Genomic DNA, 16072 nt, shown 5'->3' with positions numbered 1-16072 from the left:
ATCTGACATCTAAAGAGAAGGTAGAGAGAAAACTAATAAGAGAGAAACGGTTGAGGCAGTACGAGGAAAAAGTAATTTTTTTGCTTTTATAGCATTCCAATATGATGCTATTTCGTGCAACCCAGGACCCACATGAACCTGCCTTGGATCTGGGCACAAGTCGCTTGCACAACTTAATCCAATCGTAGGTATTTTTTTTTTTTTTTTCATTTTATTTTCTGTTTTGATTTTATTTTTATTTTATTATATATATCTTTCTTTTTACTATTATTTTACTCTTTATTATTATTTATTATTTTAAATCGAACAACACATTATTTTATGAAGTTCATTTTATTTATTTATTTATTCAAAATAAAAAATAAAAAAAGGTTCTAAAATAGATTCATGAATCCTACCAAACTATTAGAGGATTTTTCATTAATTTAAATTTTTATGAATTTTATTAAACTATTGGAGAATCTCATAAATCAATTTTTATAAAAAAATTATTATTAATAAAATATTTTATTTTAATCCTACCAAACTATTGGAGGATTAGCATCTTAAATTAATTCTTATCAAACTATTAAAATATTTAATATATTTTCTAAAAAAAATTTACAAAAAAATCTCACCAAACTATTGAAAGATCTGTATCAAAGTAAATCTTATCAAACTATTGAAAGATTTTACTAATTATTTTTTTGAATAAAATATATTAATGAATCTAATGACGGAGCCTCTTCAGAGTAGAACCCTTATCTCCATGAATACTCCTGAGGTAAGAGAATTAGCTTAAATTATTACCAAACTATTAGAGTAATTTTAAGATCAATTTTTAATATTAAATATTTTGGTAAATCATAAATATGGTTAGTGCTTGGATAATTTAAAATCAAACTGGTATCATATTTTGGATAGACGTTATAAGAGTGCTATAACCTTCCTAATGAGTAACGGCATTTTCAAACCTAAAATCTAGTTTCGTGGACTAGAATATATTATTTAAAGATACCTATGTAAATCTTGAAACTCATCTTTAAATGGGACAAATTTAGTTTGGTGGTCAATTGTACCTAAACAAAAAATATTATTGGTGATTCCTTAAGTTTATGTCTAGCGATAGGTCTACAGATCTATATGTTATGACATCTAAGGTAATTTTTAAATCCTAAAATCCATATGAGACCAAGTTACCTTAGTAAGGCCCAAATTCATTTAGTAAATTAAAATTATTCAATTAATTAAAAATTAAATTAATAAAAAATCAAAAGACTTGAAAAAGTCAAAGGTTGTGGCACCCTATCCTCACTTTTTCTTATTCTCATTGCTTCCCCATTTCAGCTTTTCATTTTCCTCTCTCATTTTACTCCACTGACATTTTAACTTGAATTAAACAAAAGCCTTGTAACCTAGGTTTTGCCAACAAGTTCATCGCCCCAAAATCTAGTCATTGCTACCACTACAACAAGACTCAAACAAAAGTAAATAGCCATGTCCTTTTTGGCAGAAGGGGTTCTTCAAGAACCTAAAATTTCTACATAGAGCTAGGGGGTTTACATGAAGAAATTTCTAAGATTTAAAAATTCCAACAACATAAACCTTTCACTGCCAATTCATAGAACAAAAAGCTAGAACACTTTCATCATGCACACCATCACCCTTGCCCACAACTACCAAAATCTTATCTCACCAAACATTCACCAAACAAACCAACCTTATTGACAATGGCAGATCTTGACATTTAATTTTGAAAGAGCCAATTAAAATTATATAATATATATTTTTTGTTTTCTATGTTAATCGAATTCGAGAGCAAGTATTAAATACGAGTATATATATTCAACACGCATGTACTCATTTTTAAAAAATTTTTACATATATTTGGATTGTTCAAATTTTATACTCACATTTATCATATATATGTCAAATACTTCAAGCAAAATGAAAAATTCAAGCAATTAACATAATTTATTTGAAGTTATATCAAATAAAACAAATAAAATAGTCACAAAGATATGAGAAAATAAGTGCAGTAGACTAAAAACAATACACTTTTAGTATATGTGTGAAATCTAAAAAGTTAGTTTTTTTTTATAAGTTTAAATAAGTGTCATTTAATATTTATGATAAATCTATTACTTTTAAGAGTTTGTGAATAATGATTTTGAATGTAATAAATAGACAAATAATAATGTAAATTTAGTTCATCTTAAATTAAATGCATAAAATTAAATTAAAATGAAAAAATTTAATAAATAATAATTATAGTGTGAGAGTTAATTTAATTATTTTAGCCAAATAACATAAATAAACTAATTATATGATGATATAATATATATATATATATATTTAAGGTTTTGAAAACTTTTTGGGCGGTAAGGCCTCTTTTGGTTACAAGGATGGTTTGCCAATGTCCATTGACAGCCTATTATACAACCATTAACACTCAACAAAAACACCATTAACCACCTTCTAATAGCCTTCACTGGCACTATCTAATAGAGTTGAAAAAAAAAAAAAAACTAACACAAGCTCCGCATCACCTCACCATAATCCACCACTACCAAAACCAAACAATCTTAAACCTTTCATTCCAAAAAACGAAACCTGAACCTACAAAAAAAATTGGTTACTCCTTTTTTATCATTGAAAAAACATTAAAAAAAATAGCAAATTAACCACAATCCTTAATGATTAGTGAGGAACCTAGCAAAAATTAAAAAAAAAAAAAAAGAGTTCAGCAGTGGCAATTACACAAAAAAAAATCAATAAATAGCTTGGGATAAACAGCTGAAGCAAAAGAAGGATAAAGAATGAAGAAAAAAAGAAAAAAAGAAAAATAAAAAAGAAAAGAAAGAAAAAAAGAGAAAAAAAGTGTTGGTTGGGAGGTTTGATAAAAGAAGAAAAAGAAGAAAGAAAAAAAGAGAGACTCTTAGCTAAAAAATTGTTTAGTGAAAAAAAAAAAAGAAAGAAAAAAAATGAAAAAAAATGAAAAAAAATGAAAAAAAATAAAAGAAAAAAAAGGGGAAAACGTTTGTGTCATCTTGAAAAAAGAAGAATAGGTAAAAAAGAATAAAGAAGAAGAAAAAGAAAAAGAAAAAAAAGATGAAGAAAGAAGCGAAAGAAATGAAGAAAAAAGAAAAAAATGGTGCTATTTGCACCTCAACTTATTATTTTCACACTTTATTATTATTAACACCCAATTTTTTACTTAACATAACCTAAACCCAAAACATAAATTTACTAAAAATCTAAACACCCCATCTTTTCACACCCCATTTTCTTTAATCAAAATTCCTAAAACCCTTAAAAGATTAAACCCTAAATCAAGCCCTAATCACCCATTTGACATTATATAGCTTAGATCATAGGAAATTATTTTTTTTTATTTGATTTTGTGTTTAGTTTCATAAGATTTAGAATTTTAAGTTTTGGAGTGCAATTTAAATATTTTGGAAATAAATTTCTGAAAATTATTGAAGAATTCCAAAGATGGATATCCAAGATAGTTTAAGAACTTTTGAAAATTCATTTTCAAAATCCCTTAAAGACTTTTAGACATCTATTTTTGAAAGCCTTTAAGAGTTTTTGGAAATGTATTTTTAAAATTTCTCAGTGGTTTTTGAACATTCATTTCTAGAAGCCTTTAAAAACTTTCAAAAATGAAATTTTTGTACATAATAACTTGGTGCCGGAAGAAGCATTGACCCTAATAATGTCATTAACATATTGACAAATCAAGCAATAGAGACCTCTAATCTTTCGACCACTAAGTACTGTTCACTCAATAATGTTTACAATATTTTTACAATTCTAACAAACATATATTTGAGAAGAATCGATAAGTGTTTAGAGACATTCATGCAAGTTGGCTGCTACACCATGTGTAATGAAACATGTTGTTTCATTGCATATGGTACAATAGCCAACTTGTAAGAATGCCTATTCATAATTACTGATTTATCTCATGTGTACATTTGTTAAATTTGAAAAAAATGTTGCAAATATTATTGAACGGACAATACAACCAGAAGCTTAGAGGTTTTTATTGCTAGATTAAACAGCCCATACCTTAGAGAAATCATTAAAGACCCGTTTGGAGATTGTTGCAAAGGACATATGATATTTTCATGTTAAACACTAATTAAGAGATTGCAACAAAGAAACTAAAGTAAAAAATTACTTCCAAAAATGGATTTTTAAATAATTATAATGCTTTCCATAAATGCATTTTCGGTACAATGAAAAAGTTTTTGAAAATGAATTTTTGGTATATTGAAAAAGTTTTTGAAAATGAATTTCTAGTACATTGAATAAGCTTTTGAAAATAAATTTTCAATAAATTACTGAAAAGAAGAAAAGGCTATAAAGGACAAAAAGGTAATTAACTAATGGGTGTTTAAGTAATTTTTTAAATGTTAATTTTTTATGGTGTATTGAGAATTTTTTAGGGTGCAAATAGAACCACTAAAAGAAAGTTTGAAAATTCAAATGGGATTTTCAGTTTTTTTTTTTTTTTTAAATAAGTTTGCAATTAATGAGGTGTTAAATGTACCATTTAGGCAAAAAAAAAAAAAAGAGTAGCTGTTGATGACCTGGTATTAAACCTGACCCAACCCATATAAATAATCAACCTAGGCACCTAACAGATTTGGGCCATTTTATTTTAGTTAACTTTAGGTCAAGCCTAGATATTTGTTGGATATGTTTTCTCCTCCATTTTGAAGATATCATTATTATATGAAATTATTTGATTGACAATTATTTGTGTTCATTTTATTTAATAATCTTTGAAAATAAATTATTGATATCATAAAAAGTGAAATGAAAAAAAAATATGATAGCACTAAAATATATAGTGATTTACAAGTTTTTTTTAGCTCAAATTTTTTGAAATTTGAGTGAATTTGGTGCTTTTAATGTTTGTTTTCTTGATTTTAAGGTTTTAGGTACTTGGACATGATTTTCATGCAAATTCATGCAAAATTCATGCAAGATTAGGACAAGCCTAATATTGCCTTGTTCAACCATTTTAAAATGTAGAATAGCCAAATCCTTTTGATGTTGGTTTCTTAAATTCACTTGGTTTGAGAAATCCTAATGACATTGAAACTCCTACATGTATTTAGTTATCTTATTTACAATAAGACTCCTTTATGTATTTGAAAATTGAAAACTTATATTTGAATAAAGATTCCTAGTTAAAATTCGACCAAGAAGAGATTTTACAAAACAAGGACTCTTTGATTACTATTGACAGAGTTATTATAGAATAAGGATTTTTTTTTTATCTTTATGCAAAATAGTTTAGCTTAGAAGCAATCACATGGTATTGATAAACCAAGTTTTAATCGAACTATTTTTTAAGAATGCAAGATCAATCATGCAATGTAAATGGATGGACAAGATCACTTCAAGAAATACCCATTCCGTTAAGACTCTTTAAGATTTAAGACTCCATAATTGGCCAACAAGTTGAAGATTAAGATAGCCTTTATCTATTAGAGTTTAGATCGAAAAAAAACTCTTGTAATTCAATCCCCTCATAGTTGAAACCCCATCTAAAAATAGGAAGGCTTTTTCTTATATTCAACATTCTATTCTTCATAACTTTTCTTTTTTTTTTTTTTAATTTCTTAGTTCTTTTTAGTTTTCCTTTAGTTTGGCTAAGGTGACAGATTAGCCATAACTAAATTGTTTTTTGAATTCTTTTCTTAATATAAGCATTCTTTTATTCAAGATTTAGTTTTCTCCAAGAATTATTTCTTTACTAGTTTCGATTTTCAAGTTGTTTTATTGTTTTTAATTTTCAACAATCATTCATTCATTCATTCTAAACTTTGGGTTTAATGCAATCTTGTTCAAATCGTTCTTTTATGCTCTTTAACATATTTGGCCACAATTTTTCTTTCTTTTCTCTTAAAACATTATTTTATTTTAAGTTCTTGCTATATTTGGCCAACTCTAATACTTACCAAGTAAGAATTGGATAACTAGATCTAAGACTACACAATCTTTCTTTCATTTTTTTTATTTGCAATCAAATCAAACCAATCTTTCCATTAGTTTAGATATAAAGCATGTGGCTTATCACATTTGGTACTTGATTTTCACCTAATGATTCCAATTCTATAATCCTCATAGGAATGATATTCTACTAATTTATTCTATTACTTGATTACGATTTGTGCACTTGTAAGCATTATAGAATGTAGCAATCAAGTTTTTAGTACTGTTATCGGATATTATAGCAGTGTTTGAATCAATATCAATAAGAATTTTTTACTCCTTTATAATCTAAAAAATTATTTTTTATTTGTTTTAAACTATTTTTATCTTTTTTTTATTTGTATGTGCAAATCTAGAAGTATTGACCTAACTCCACTCAATAAAGAAATTGAAAAACCTTTAAGCATTTGAGAAGAGAGCAAACAACACCACTAACATCAATCTAAATGGCGAATGCAAACAATGAAGGGTAGAGAACATTGAGGGACTATGCTGCTCCTAATGCTAATAGAATTTTAACCTTCAATAAGAAGGCCAGCTATCTAAGCAAATAATTTTGAGATTAATCTTTTGATTATTCAAATGGTATAAACTTCTATACAGTTTCAAGGGTTACTAAGCAGTGATTCAAATATTCGTCTTTCTAATTTTTTTTAATTATGTGATATATTTAAATACAATGGTGATTCAAATGATGTAATTTGACTATGACTTTTTTCTTTTTCTCTTAGGGATAAGGTAAAAAGTTGGTTATCTTTTTTATCATTTGAATTGATCACAACATGGGATGACTTGGTATAAAAGTTTCTCGCTATATTCTTTCCATCAGCCAAGACAGCCAAATTGAGGAATGAAATAACAACATTCATGCAATTTGATGGTAAGAATCTGTATGATGCATGGAAAAGATTTAAAGAATTGTTGTGCAAATATCCATATCATGGTTTTCCATATTGGTTGCAAATTTAGATTTTTTACAATAGACTAACACCACTAATGAGAATTACACTTGATTTGATGGCCAACAATTATAATGAGGTATGAAATATAAGGTACATAAAAAAAACTGTTGGTGTGTATGAACTTGATACTTTTATTTTTATCATTTTACAGCTAGCTAGTTTAACTAAAAAAATAAAAATCCCAAGAATCCTAACCCAAATTGCCTCTGTCCATGCTATACAAAACTTATTTGTTTCTTGTGAAATTTATGATGGATCGTATGCTACTAAATATGTCAATTTAAAATAGATTCGATCCAATATGCATAACAATCCAAGCCTACCTGTAATCGATATAGCAACACTTACAACCCAAGTTGGAGAAACCACTTAAACATTTTTTAAAACCAACCTAACCAACAAGCCACCACAAAAAAATATAAACTTTCACCCAAAGCCACCACTATACAACCCATCCTAAGAAAATAAACCTAGATTTAAAAAAATGTTAACCTAATTGACGTAATCTAACAATGCAACCATACAAAACCAAGCCACATCAATTAAAAACCTTGAAACCTACATATATAAACTAGCTTAAGCCATAGCCAATAAACGCTTAAGAGCTTTGTCTGGTAATAACTAGTCTAACTTTAAAAATAAAGCAAGGAAGCATGCAATGTCGTCTATTCCTATAATGAAGGTGATATATATTATTCTAATGATGATGATGATTTTATGGATGAGCCAGTGGTGATAAACTTGCTAAATTTTGTAAAGCAACCTAAGGTATATTTCATTAAGAAAAAATCAATTATGAATGATGAAAAGTTATTGAGATATGGTAGGGAGGTTTTGAATAGTTTTGATCATATGACCTTAGAAGCCCCTAAAAATGTAGAGCTGAATGAAGGGATGAATGAAAATTTTAAGATTAAAGAAGATCTCGAAGAGTATATTCAAGATAAAGACCCTGAGGAGTACATTTAAGAGATTTGATTAAGCAAGATAAAATATTAATTCAAGTTGGAAAAGCATTTCTTAAAAGTATACAACTTGAAGAGGAGAAGAAAACGTAAAAAAAAGATTGAAAAGTGATAAAGATAAAGATGACTATAAGGATGTCAACCCAAAGGCAAATATTCAAAGTAGCATAACTAATGCTAAAGCCAGTACCGAAAAAACTACTTAAGGAATTGAAAAATGTCATATTTGTTGATGAGTGTAGCCTTACACTTTGACAATTTCTTCTCATTAAGTAAAATGATATAGGTAATTTTTTTCATATCTTATGTTATTGATCATTTTCGATTTAATGAAACTTTTTGTGATCTTGGTTCTGGCATAAACTTAATGCCTATGAATGTTTTTGTGCAAATGAGATGTGGCATAATGAATCCTCCAACATTTAGTATCAAATTTGCTTATCAATCTACTAAGAAATCATGAGAAATGTTGAAGAATGTTCTGATGAAAGTAAATATGCTTTTTTTATGGATTTTCTTGCTTTGGATGTGAAAGATAATAAAGCCCTCTTACTTTTAGGTAGACCTTTCCTTACATCTAAAGCTTTAATTGATGTGTACAACTATGATATGACTTTAAGATTTAAGGATAAAATGATACAATTTATATCTGTAGGATAAAGTGTCTTTAAAGATGATAAGAATGTGCAAGCTGTGTCTAGGGTCAAGGAAAAACTTAATGTTAATTAGTCAAACTTAATCTTTCAACACTTAAATCCAATGTCATAACCCCATTAAATTAGCCCACTACACCCTAACCCTTGCAAGCCCAAAATCGATCCCACTAGTCTTATGTCAAATGTCCTTATAATTAATCTAAATCAACTTATGTTGTACCTGCAAAGAGAGTTAGTATACTTTCTAGAGCTAGTTCTATTTATGTAATACCTCAAAGGCAAATCAATAAGAAAAACTCTCTACTGAAGGGATAAGGTAACTTTAGATTTTAGGTATGGTCAAGCTTGACCAAACCTAGCGCTGCTTGGGAGACAACCCAAATTTTACATTAATTATTAAGCTTACATTTATTTTCTTGAGTTTTGTTTTCTTTGTTTTTGATAGGATAAGTATGCTTTTATCTTTTTGTTGTTTTTGAAATATTTTTGTAGGATAAAGATATGTAAATGGATACCATATGAAGAATTCAAGTTTCAACCTTAAGGGAAACCAAAGATAAGGAAATGTTTATTTTGCCCTAGTTATTCAAAGTTTGTTTTTAAATATTGTCCAATTTAAGTGTGGGGGACAAGATAACTCTTTTGTGCTAAAGCATGTTTTCAAAATTTTTTAAAAATTTTCAAAAGGTTGTCGTATATGCTTTATTTTCAAACCAAATTAACTTGCCATAATCATAACAATGCTAGCTTCGTTAACATTTCATGAATTGTTCAAAATTGACTTGAGAATGATATAAGGAAAATTATAAATGTAATGAAGCATGGGATGATTGATCTTTGTGAGAAGCATGTAAGGTATAAAGTTGCATACAAAATTTAAAGTATGAATACGACTTTAGAATTTACATACTTAATCTTTGAGGTGAAATTTTAGACTTTAATTCAAAAGATGATTTAGGCATTTTTTGAACAGTTTGAGCCTTTTCAAACCCATATTTAATAAACCATCCCTAATACCTTTATTTTGAGCTTTTATGTATATCATTTTCTTTGTTTTATTTAGCCACATTAATAAGCCCAAGCTTTTTACTTTGAAATCATCCCTTTTTATTTTTTTACCTAACCTAGTATTGCTTTTGCATATTTGGACAATTTGAGACAACAAATTTTCATATTTGGAATGAAGGTAGGAGCAAGGAATTGAAAAAGAAAAAAATATATAAAAGCCAAAATGGCTAAAACTAAAAATGTCAAGAAAAAAAATTTCGAAATAAAGCGAAGCCTTAAAGTCTTGAAAAGTTTTCAAGTTCTCAATTCAAAGACACAAGTCCAAGAAAATTCAAGAAAGTAAGCAAAGGATTATGAACCTAAAAATTTTCTTTTTTCTACCTTGACCAAACCTTACATTACAAGCCTAAAAAACCTTTTAATCATGAGTTAAGTATGTAAGTCTAACATTAGTGGATAAGGGATAAAGAAAGTAAACATATGAAGTATGTTCAATCTTTATATTGATATGTAATGGCATATTTTAAATTCTTTTTGCTTAGATTGTATGTATAAATTAGAGATGAATTAACTTCACACGCATAAAGTTTGTATGAAATTAAAAGCTTACTTTTGAAAGAGTTTCTTGTAAACTATGTTTATAACTATGTTTATATTATGCTATAGTACATGATTGATGATTTGTGTAATTTTGACTTTGTGTGCATTTGTTTTGATTTTTAGTATTGTTGTTTTGATAGTTTTGCTTGAAGACAAGCAAAAAAGTTAAGTGTAAAGGTGTAATAGTACTAAAATATATAATAATTTACAAGTTCTTTTTAGCTCAAAAATTATGAAATTTGAGTGAATTTAGTGCATTCAATGTTTGTTTTCTTGATTTTTAATTATTATGTACTTGAACATGATTTTCATGCAAATCCGTGCAAGATTAGAACAAACCTAAACATTTTCTTGTTTGGCCATGTTAAATGCAGAATAGCTGAATCCTTTTGATGTTGGTTTCCTAAATTCACTTAGTTTAAGGAATCCTAATGGCACTCAAACTCCTACATGTATTCGATTATCCTATTTACAAAAGGACTCCTATATGCATTTAGAAATTGAAGACTTACATTTGAAGAACTCTTGATTAGATTCAACCAAGAAGAGATTTTACAAGATAAGAACTCTTTGATCACCATTGAAAAAGTTATTATAGAAAAATGATTCTTTGATCTTTATTTAAAAAAGCTTAGATTAGATGCGACCATATGGTCTTAATAAATCATGTTTAGTCGAATCACTCCTGAAGAATGCAAGATCAATCATACAATGTAAATGGATGGATAAAATCACTCCAAGAAAGACTCATTCAGCCAAGACTCTCCAAGATTCTAGACTCCATGATCAACCAACCACTTAAAGATTAAGATAGCTTTTATTTATTAAAGCTTAGATGGAAAAATGACTCTTGTAATCCCAATCCCCCCATCTATAAATAAAGAGGCTTTCTCTTACTTGTATTCGACATCATATTCTTCACAACTCTTCTCTCTCTTTTCTTTAGTTTCTTAGTTTTTTTTTTTTTAGTTTGGCTAAAGTGACAGATTAGCTATAACTAAATTTTTTCTTAATATAAGAATTCTTTCATTCAAGATCTAGTTTTATCCAACTATTCTTTCTTTACTGGTTTCATTTTTCTAGTTGTTTTATTGTTCTTAAGTTTCGACAATCATTCTTTTTTTTTTCCTAAATTTTTAGTTTACTGTAATCTTGTTCAAATCTTTCTTTTATGCTTTTTAGCATATTCGGCCTTAATATTTTTTTTCTTTTCTCTCAAAACATTATTATTATTATTATTATTATTATTATTATTATTGTCATAATGTATAGATCCATAGACCTACCACTATATATGAATTAAAGAGAGTCGCTATCAATCTTTTTTGTTTAGGTGTGATTGGCCACCTAATTGAATCTATCCTATTTAAAAAAGATTTCTAAGATTGACTTAGGTATCTTTAAATAGTAGATTCTAATCTATGAAACTAGAGTTTAGGTTCAGGAGTATGGTTATGTGTGGAGAAGGTTATAGCACCCCCACAACACCCATCAAAAGATTATACTAATTTGATCTCAAATCATCCAAGCCTTGAAAATGTTTTTATTTTACCAAAATAATTAGTATTGAGAATTAATCTTACTATTGTCCCAATAGTTTGGTAATAGTTTAAGATAATTCTCTTACCTTAAGAGTATTTATGAAGACTAATGTTTCAGCCTGAAGAGGTTCTATCACCAGATTTATTAAAGTATTTTATTCTGAAAAATTAGTAAAGTCTCCCAATAGTTTGGTAAAACTTACTTTAAAGTAGATCTCTTAATAGTTTGATAAGATTTTATTGTAAAAATATTTGTAAAGATTTTTTAGAATTTCATTAAGTCTTCCAATAATTTTGTAGAACTTAATTTGAAGTAATTCTCCAATAGTTTAGAGGATAAAAATTATTTTTTATTATTTTTTTTATTTTTATTGAAAACTGATTTATGAAATTTTTCAATAGTTCGGTGGATTTCATAAAAATTCTCCAATAGTTTGGTAGAATTTATGAATTCATTTTGTAAGGATTTTTATTTGAAAAAGATTTTTTTTCCTTTTTTTGTTTTTATTCTTTCTTTTTTTTTTACTTATTTGAAAAGATTTTTTTATTTATTATCAAAAATAAAATAGCAAAAAGAATTTTTACAAATAATAAAATTTCTCAAATAAAAATAAAATCAATAAAAAAATAAAAATAAAATAAGCTTAAAAATAAAATAAAATCAAAAAATAAAAAAAAAAAAACCTGCAATTAGGTTAGGATAGAACGTGAGTCGGGTCAATGGGTCAGCGCGTAAATCCTGGGCTGTCTAAAACGACACCATTTTGGACTGCTATAAAAGGCACTTAACATTTTTGCTTCAAAATCCTCTGCCATTTCTTTCTCTAGATCGAAAAGCTTTGACTTCTCTCTAGAAATCCCAAAAACACCCATAAAAAATTGGAAAATCCACTGGTTTCTAAAAAAGTCACTAAAAAATTCAATCGAAAATTGAAACATCTATCAAGTTCTGAAAAACTGACCGTAATGTGGCCGAAAAATTGAACCTCTCATCGAAAAATTCATCAAAAAATTCATGTTCTTCCCAAAAACCTAGATTTCTCAAAAAAATCCAAAAATTTTCCAAATTTACCTAGACTTTTCCAAATCTCTGCAAAAATCTTTCAGAATCTTAAACGTAACTCTAAAAAACTAAATCCAAGCCAAAAACTTCAAATCGAACCCAAAATTCCAAAATTAAAATCTTAAAAATTTTTACTACCCAGAAAACAACCAATTCATCCTTTTTTTTTAAAAAAAAATCAATTGTATCCCCTCTAAAATCCACCTTGTGTTGTTCTGTCAAATTGTGCTCAATTTATAAGCCCCTTTAAGATAGATTTTAAGAAACAGATAGAATCAATTTCAGACTCGAATCTTGAAATTGGATTCTACCCAAGCCTCAAATTAGTTCTAGGTTCTTTGTTGATGATCTGAAAATCCTTTGATTATGAATTAAAGCCTTTGACTATTAGAGATTGGATTCCTTTGATTCAGAAAATTCAATTCTTCAGTTACCTTAATCGATCAGCAGTTAATGAAAAAGGAAAAAAAATAAAAATAAAAATAATAAGAAAATATAATATGGAATAATAATAATATAAAATATAATATAATATTATACTATAGTACTTATAAAATATAAAATAATAATATAATATAATATAAAATAATACTAATAATGAAAATTGATTCGATTGACCTCGAACATAGATGGGTGTCTACAGTTGCCCTTCTTTGCACATTTCTATGAAATAATGATGATGCAAAGATTTAGACACCCTCTCTATTCTACTTCAAGAGTCAAATCAGTAAGCAATAATGATCGGATGAAACTACGAATCTGAAAAATGATCTAGACTAAATCGAGATCAAGTGACTAAGATGAAACTGCGAATTTGAAAAGTGATTTGGACTAAGTCGAGATCAAATGACTGGGATGAATGGCTAGTCTAAAGATAAAGCGACAAGGATCAAGTTGAGGTTGAAAATGAATTACCGAGACAAAATTGCAAGTCAAGAAAAGGATTTGGACTGAGTCGAGATCAAATGATCAAGATGAAATCATGAGTCTAAAGATAAAGTGATCAAGACCGAGTCAAAGTCAAAGATGAATGACCAAGATAAAATCGTGAGTCAAGAAAATAATCTAGACTGAGCTGAGATCAAATGACTGGGACACAACTGTGAGTCTAAGAGATAAAACGACTAAGATCAAGTCGAGATTGAAAATGAATGATTGGGATGAAATTGTAAGTTAAAAAAATGATATGGATTGAGTCGAGATCGAATGATCGGGATGAAATCATGAGTCTAAGAGATAAAGCAACCAAGATTAATTGAGGTAAAAAATGAATGACTGAAACAAAATTACGAGGTAAAAAATGATCTGAATTGAGCTAAAATCAAATGACTAGGATGAAATCGTGAATCTAAGAGATAAAGTGACCAAGATCAAGTCGATGTAAAAAATAAATAACCTAGACAAAACCATGAGTCAAGAAAATGATCTAGACTAAGCCAAGATTGAGTGAGTGATAATGATATTGCAACAATGCAAATGCATATCCTATCTAGGATGCAAATGTAAATACAATGTAGGTAATATTGATGTCATGAAATTTCAATTGTGGTGACAAGGTTCTTAAGACTCTATCAGTCTTTTTTAGCTTTTCAGTATTAATAATCTCGAAAAAAATTTTGTCAGCTAATCCAAGTTATTTTTCTCATTTGGTCACAACTCACTGGTTGTGTCAACCAATCTATCACTGGATTCCTTATTAGGTTACCTTGTTTGCCCCTTTTTTTAAGCATCTTTTCAAGCTTTTTTCACTCGTCTCATCTTTGACTTCTTTCAAAAGAATGATAAAATCTTTTATAACAAATTTGATTCATTTATTTACCATCATTCAAATCAGTAACAATCATGATACATTTCATTGGTTCATTCAAAGAATGTTCATTTAGTGAAGGATAAAAAAAATGGGTCATTATTACTAAAAGAACAAAAAGTGTGGTTAAGAACAACTCAGATGGTGAATAAAGGCAATATGTTGTTATTTATTCAAATAGGATATTAACATCCAAAATAATGATCGTTCAAACAATTTTGAACTCTAATTCAGAATTTTCTTTCAAAAACGTGATTTCATCAATATCATCCTTATTCTTGAGATCTTCACATGAAGTTTTTTTTTTTAAGTTTTTATCTTTACTTAAACTATCCTTTCGGGTTTTAGGTTTAAGTTTTCTTTTTTTCTCCTTCTCTTTTTTTTTTTACACACTTTTTTTATTTCTTTTTTTCTTTTATTCATCAGTGACACTTTCATCAAAGTCTCAATCTAACAACAAATTTGCCTTAATTTAACTCATAATTATTCAAATCGAGTATTCACATTTAATCAAAATGAACTTTTAAGAGACTTAATATAGGCTAGGGTAAAAGGTGCCAAGAAAAAGGATAAAATAGGCCTAAATTGTATTTGAAGGATAATCAAACCAATGATCATTTCTTCATGTGAAGCGCATTGGCATTTTTCCCTAACAAATTCTCTTTGTTTTTTTTTGTTTTTTTTTCATCATTTTTTAAAAAACTTAAGCACAAAAGGGCTTTACCCCAGAAATTACTAAGGGTAAACAAACTTCTCAACTTTTTTTCCTTAGTGGGGGTGATCTTTGGTTAGGGTTCCTTGAAAAAAATTTTCAATAAGCTCAAATAGGGTAGCAAAGGATAATTTTACTTTTTTTTTTAAAGATAGAAGAAAGATGGTCATTTCTCATTTCAAACATGAATACTCTTAATGAAAAACATTTATTGATTAAGAATACACTTGTGAGTGAACAATCATGAAGCTCATATGTTGCATCACTTTCACCTTTCAATAAGCTAAACTTTCACTAAAGTCATCTTTTTTTTTTATCTAACAATCCTAATGAAATAATAATCTTAAATTTATCAATCATGAATGGTATCGAATCCTGAATATCATCATCATTATTTGAATATTTATTATTTAAAATTAAAAAATGGGTATGGGAAAAGGTATGAGAAGGTAAAAATAAATAATAGGTATTCACACAAAAGAAAAATGTTATGAAAATGCATCAAATTTATCATTTTTATTAAAATGATGAAAAATAAAATAAAATTCAAGTACATAAAAAAAGATTCATATTCTCAAAAAATCTCAAAATGATGAGCAGTTCCAATCAACCTTCCTAAAATCATGCCCTTAGGTGATTAGGTAATGGGTTTACACTGACATTAGAAGCCAAGTGTCCATCGGTATTGAAATTTATCAAACCTTATTTGATCAAACTTTGCACTATATATTTCAAAATGATATAATTTTTAGTGGAATGTCCTG

At 27.7% G+C, this 16072-nt stretch overlaps 1 non-coding gene across 1 annotated transcript; it reads right to left on the bottom strand.

The window, feature by feature from the left end:
* Positions 1–6834: 6834 nt before the first annotated feature.
* On the bottom strand, positions 6835–6941 carry LOC149518421 (small nucleolar RNA R71). Its single transcript, XR_016343409.1, has one exon. It is a non-coding gene; the product is annotated as a small nucleolar RNA R71 (small nucleolar RNA).
* Positions 6942–16072: the final 9131 nt, after the last annotated feature.

This window comes from Durio zibethinus, chromosome 6, assembly GCF_047325235.1.
Source record: "Durio zibethinus cultivar Kanyao isolate XHJ-2024 chromosome 6, ASM4732523v1, whole genome shotgun sequence".
Classification (NCBI taxonomy): domain Eukaryota; kingdom Viridiplantae; phylum Streptophyta; class Magnoliopsida; order Malvales; family Malvaceae; genus Durio; species Durio zibethinus.
The sequence above is the reverse complement of the archived record's forward strand: the minus strand, read 5'-3'. Positions and strand labels throughout refer to the sequence as shown.